General features: G+C 33.3%; 1 long non-coding RNA gene across 5 annotated transcripts; it reads left to right on the forward strand.

Annotated features, from left to right (window-relative positions):
* Positions 1–2,215: 2,215 nt before the first annotated feature.
* LOC120279470 lies at positions 2,216–4,684 on the forward strand. 5 transcript variants are annotated; one of them, XR_005541922.1, is made up of 7 exons: positions 2,221–2,359; positions 2,799–2,920; positions 3,010–3,084; positions 3,167–3,241; positions 3,450–3,556; positions 3,634–4,123; positions 4,222–4,636. It is a non-coding gene; the product is annotated as an uncharacterized LOC120279470 (long non-coding RNA). The 5 variants fall into 5 exon arrangements; XR_005541923.1 differs by having other exon boundaries at positions 2,216–2,920; positions 3,010–3,088; positions 3,453–3,556; positions 4,222–4,684; XR_005541920.1 differs by having other exon boundaries at positions 2,217–2,920; positions 3,010–3,088; positions 4,222–4,663.
* Positions 4,685–6,188: the final 1,504 nt, after the last annotated feature.

The following is a 6,188-nucleotide window of genomic DNA, read 5'->3' on the forward strand; positions in this document are numbered from 1 at the left end:
CTAGTACATAAAAAAAAATTTAAGTTTGCTTCAAATTCATGTAATATTGTATTAGGGCCAATGTAAAATATGGGCAGTAAAATAATTGTTTTTGTCTTAAGATAGCTTTATCTTAGTAATATTTAATGCCACCACTTATCATGTATTCTAAATAACTAGATATTAAATTTAAAATATTGTAATCCATATGAAAAATCAACTTTTTTTATATATATATATATATCACACTCAACGCAAGTGGTCGAGTGCGTACAACTCTGCAAGTATACAGGTCATCATGGAATACCCCGTGAGTGAGCATGGGGTCATATTGCTCAGGGAACGGCGAGTGCACTTATTACTTTTTTTTTGCTTAATCAGTAGCCTAACATCTACTGTGATAAGTATAACAAAATAAATTTACTTCTACAACCTAACCATTAATGTACAATTAAGGAGCTTGAAGTGTAATTGGAAATAGTGGGTACCCATATGGGGATTTCCTTAGAACTTACTCATGATATGGAATAAAATATGGCAATTTTATCTAATGTTGGAGGGGGAATTCAGAGGCCTACTGGTTCAAATCTCTTGACAACCAGGTCTGAAGCATTAGGAATTTAAGCTAGAATCTCTTCCAACCCAGCCTCTTATGTCTGCCTTAGAAACAAGAACTCCACAAAAAGGAAAATTAAACCTTAATCCAAAAACCTAGCTATGCCTAATCTCTTAGCGAATGTATAGATCTAACAAAGCATGGGTGTTCTAATGAGTGTGAATCTCTTCCTCGCAACATCAACACAATAATCAAGAAGCAAACATGCAATGAATCTCAAACAATTAGAAATAATAATATATTACCAATGGAATTAATATTCCTAAATAAAATACTAGGTTCACCATCACACAATTCTCCTCAGAATTCTACTATCTCATGGATACAAGAATAAGGATCAAAGCTAAGAAATAATCTACAAGAAAAGTAATAAGAATCCTAAAACTAACTCCTTTTGATAGATCTTCCACTACATGAAATATAGGAATAGGCAACGGAAATATTGCTACAGATCTATTCCACCGCTATTTTTAAACATTGGCGATGGAATCTGCGTCGGATTACCGACGGAATAAAACTTTAGAAGTTCAACTTGTTTTTATTACATTACCAATATAATTGTAAAATATAGCAACGAAATTTAGATGAATCGCAACGGAAACATAGCAACGAAATAAGTCTTCCATTGCTATTCCGTTACTAAAGCTTATGCACCCTAAATTTCATGTGAATTTTCGTTGCCAATAAATTACTACAACAATATTCCATCGTTATTTGTAAATGTGGTGGCGGATTTAGCATAGGATTACCAATGGAATTAAATTCTAAAAGATCAACTCGTTTTTAATACATTACCAACGGAATTGTACAATATAGCAGCGGAATTTAAAGGAATATCAACAGAAACATAGTAACGGAATAAGTCCGTTGCTATTCCGTTACTAGAGCTTACGCGATAGCAATGGAATATGTCCGTTGCGATTTAGGTGCAAGGAAATAAATATTTAATAATCTTTAAAATTTAGATTATTATTAAATGTGGCCTAAATTATCATTGTATTATTAATTATTATAAATTAGTGTATATTTTAAAATTTTTTAAAAAAATCTAAGATGGATTTATAAGAAAAAATGTACATATATTTCAATTACATATTTTTTAACAAAAAATATATAGTTCAATGCAATATTATTTATACTATTTGGAACCCAAAAAAAAAATTATTATCTATTAATATTTGTAATTTATATGTTTTTCACTTGTACATTTTCAGTTTTAAATAATATTTTACTTTCTAATTTTTATAATATATATATATATATATATATAAATTAAAAGATAAAAAAACTAAACTTAAAATCTAAAATTGAGTAAGTTTTTATCCATAATAATAAAAATTAATCTCCCAAATTTGCCAACTTTTATCAAAAATAAGGCATTGCTCATTCCCAAATTCGTCCATCATCTCAATTTCTCCATTTATTTATTTATCTTACTTCAATCTAGAACATTTCTCATATATTTATACTAATTTAATTAATTAATTAATTAAAATTTTTTATTTATTTCAGTTGGCCAGAATTGATTAATAAAAACCAAACTTATATTTTTTTTCCAATGGCGCGCAACTAAAGAACATCAAACGGTAGGGATTCATCCATGTGGACAAGGGCAGAAGCAAAAGCAAAAGCAAAAGCAAAAGCATCAGCAACCCTTATCCTTGATCGCAATGCCACTCCTTTGTCCGAGTCTTCGATCCATCCAAGTCTCCTCCAACTGAGCTGTGATCTCACCCGTGATCCACCACCGGAGGATCATCGCCGGTGAGCCTTTTACTGATTTTCAGTTGTCTTTCCTGATCTTTTGGATGGTATGATTTTTTTCTTATGGTTGTTGTGTTATGCTATGGATGATGAGTTTGAGAAAGCCATCTCTGGTTCTATTTCTTGTTGATTCCTGACTTCTTTCTTCTAGTTTTGGAATGTTAGCATGTAATAAACTATGAGTTTTGGAAATGAAATTACATGGTGCTTTTAGTGGAGTGTTGTGGTTTCTTGTTGGTTTTCCATGGTGATGAATTTGGGAAGGCATTATTGAGTTTTTTCTTTGCTGTGATTTTTTGAGAATGAAATCAAACTGTTATTTTAATGAAGTATCTAGTGGTTTACAGTCTATTAATTTTTGCTTTGGTTGTCTTTTCTATTCTTAATTTTTTCTGGATCGATGAGAACCTTTTGGCTGGTGATTCCAAATCGACGGCAGTTGATCTATTCCCTATTCATGCTCTGAAGATTGCATCTATTGATACAAGAAGTCTTCCAAGCTGGTTTCTCCTTCTCTGACGCTTTCTCCTTCATCAAGGCCTCTGAATTCTACACCCCTTGGTATTAATCTCTGTTCATCTCTCTGATCTCTCTTCCAAAAATTTCATCTTCATTCTCATCACAAACACCTGTTTATTTCTTTTATGAAGGTACAATTCAGATTCCCAGCCTTCTTTCTCTTATTTAGCCCCTCGGAATTGGAATGTGATTCTTGTGAGGCAATAGTAGGTGATGTTTTGTTTATGGATTATAGAATTGATGTTTGATTTTGTTTTGCTTGTTTTATCAATGGGATTTTTTTTTCAGAAGGGAAATCTGTTGCTAAAGCATATCTAATCCTAGATTATTTGATGGTCAAGGTTCTTGTGCTCTTTATTTAAGGTATTTTGCTTTTTTGTTTTCCTTGATGTCATAAAATCCACTGCTATAAACTTTTAAGATCTTTTGATTAATGAGGTTTATAGAGAGTATTTGTTTGTAGAACTAGGTTTTTGAATTTTCAGTTGCGATTTGAAGCTTGTTAAGATTGTTTAGATCTTTGTTTTTTTAATTAATTTTTGTATTTATTTATTTATTTTATTTTTCTTAGAAGTGTCACTAGATGGATGTAAGCTTATTGGGCTATTCTTAGAGCACATGAATTTCGAATGTGAGTTGTTGGAACCTATAACATCGTTGGATGTATTTGTTTGAAAGGTAGTATTCTGTTGTATTTTCTATTCTAATATTTTACATTATAACCTAAACCTTATAGTTCCTTTTATGATGTTTAGGTTTTTGCATCATTTAAAGAAAAAGGTGAAAAATCAAGCATGTGTGGAAGGATTTATATGCTAGGCACATATCACACAAGAAATCTCATCATTTTGTTTGTTGTATTTTGAATCTACTGTGGAAACAAGATTAAATCATGTACCTCTCAATGACGATGGTGGAGATGTAGAATCTGTAGGATGACTTTCAATTTTCTCTCATCTTGGTCGACGTTTTGGGCCAATGAATAATGCTATATTTCTAGAAGATGTAGAACATTATGCTGTAGAGCTATATGTACTTATGAATTGCGAGGAGATATATCTATATATGGAGTAAGTATTATTTTGTAACTAGTATTTATGGTGCAAAATACAAATTTAAACTTAATCAATATCACTAACTTTATTTTCTTAAATATAGGCTGTTCGATAAAATGACAAAAAAGAATGTGTGAATATATCTTACAAGGAACTAGAGAAATTATGAGATACAAGATTTCTCAAAATGGTATAGACAATTTGTAATTTTTATATAAAAATATGGTTGTATTACTAGTGAATGCGTATATTTGTGGCACATTAATGATCTATGTCTTACACTTTTAGGTGACCAAACATAAAGATGAAATTGATTCTCGTGTTGTCAAAATGTCATATGGTCCTGGACGAATTGCTCAATGTTACAAAGATTATTTTATAAATGGTTTCAAGTTCCACACGCAAGACTATAGGAATAACCGCAATACAAAAAATAATGGAGTTTGCGTGAAAGGGAGTTCTTACAATGATCATGAGAAAGAATTTTATGGTGTCTTGAAGGATATTATCCAATTAGAGTATTTTGGAGTTGGAAAGAAAGTTATACTTTTAAATGTCATTGGTTTGACATGGAAAAATGGGTTATTGATCCTCATCATGGTCTTGTTGAAATTAAACATAAATCAGCACTTCTTAGCAATGAACCCTTTGTTTTAGCTGATCAAGGTCACCAAGTTTGTTATATTTCTTATCCCTCTAGTAAGAGAGATTGCCGTGATTGGTGGGTCATTTTTAAAACAAAGGCAAGGAGTACATTTCATGTTTCTACAAGGAAGACTCATGAAGAAAATACAGCTGATTTAGTTGATGACATTTATCAAGAAGATGAAATATGCATTTCTGCATATGTTACTCCTTTAGAGAAACTTGAAAACCCAATTGTTCTTGCCAATGGTATATTTGAGGAGATAAATTCATTGTTAAAGAACGACAAGAAACTGAAGATGAAGATGAAGATGAAAATGGAAGTGAAGATGGGGTGATTGCTTCTCCGCAAGTGTACGGGATCGCCAAGTAATACCTCATGTAAAGGCACAAGGATCGCATTCCTCAGGGTTAAGGATCTACTTTTACTCTTTCGCCGCCTACTATCTTACCCAACATCTTAAAAAAGAGAATTTACTCTACTAGATGCAAGAAAATACAAAAGATATGGCTACACAAATTTAAGAATTAAGTAAGAGATTACAAGAACAACGATGAAATGCAAAGGCCTAAGGATGCGGATCCCTTTGAGAGGTTATCATGATACATGGATGAAGAACAAAAGATGCAAGGGTGATTTGGACCGAGGGATCTCTAGATTAGATCAACCATAATTTCTCAGTGATGGAACAGTAATCCCATACGAATGTTGATCGGAATCTCTTCCTAACCAACACCCCTACGATTACATTATAACATCCCAATACAAGGGTACACTCAACCTAAGTTTACCCTTGAAGGCGGAGGGCTACCAACATCCAATCTCTCGACATGTTGGTACAAGCAACCCCTTTTAATTCATTCATGATCTAATACACGTGAGTAGGGCACATCGACGTGTATTACTTAAGAAAGAACTATGGATCTCTCCATAAGTAATTCTTTAGCATAAAGCACAATGACTTAAATCACAAATCAACCCAAGCATTAGAATTAAGCATCAATCATCCAAAATACACGATGACCCCCCAAGGTTTACCGACATCTGGTGGCCTTGGGGGTCCAGTGTGCCATTAAACAAAAGCAAGCAAGAATGTAAAGCAAAACACAATAAGAATTTGTAGATGACACTCCCTAGGCAAAATTATGAAGAAGAAGGTGGAGATCGGGCAGAATGACGCTTCCCTTGTCCAAGGATTGCCAAATGACACTTCCCCTAGCCGAAGGCCGCTTCCCGATCCTAAGAATCCTTCATTCTTTTGGTGGTGGATCTCCCCCTTGAGTGATGAAGCCCTTGAAACCTTCTCTAGACCTTGAACTTTGCCTCCAAAGATTTCTTCTTTTATTGATTCTTCTCCTTTCCTAAATGGTAGCAAAAGCTCTCTTTTCCAGCCCTAGAAACTTGATTTTATATCCCCAGGTCATATGGGCCATATGGGGGTCATATGAAGAGCGTATTACACCCAAAACATTGATGATTCGCTTCATACCAGGATCTATATGGCTTTCATGCGTCCCCGTATGGAGGCCTCATGAATTAGGGAAAACTTTCAGGACTACAATATATGCTACAGTACTCTAGCTACGGTATTTGCTACGTCACTCCGGCT

This window comes from Dioscorea cayenensis, chromosome 16 (genome assembly GCF_009730915.1).
Source record: "Dioscorea cayenensis subsp. rotundata cultivar TDr96_F1 chromosome 16, TDr96_F1_v2_PseudoChromosome.rev07_lg8_w22 25.fasta, whole genome shotgun sequence".
In the NCBI taxonomy this organism is placed as follows: domain Eukaryota; kingdom Viridiplantae; phylum Streptophyta; class Magnoliopsida; order Dioscoreales; family Dioscoreaceae; genus Dioscorea; species Dioscorea cayenensis.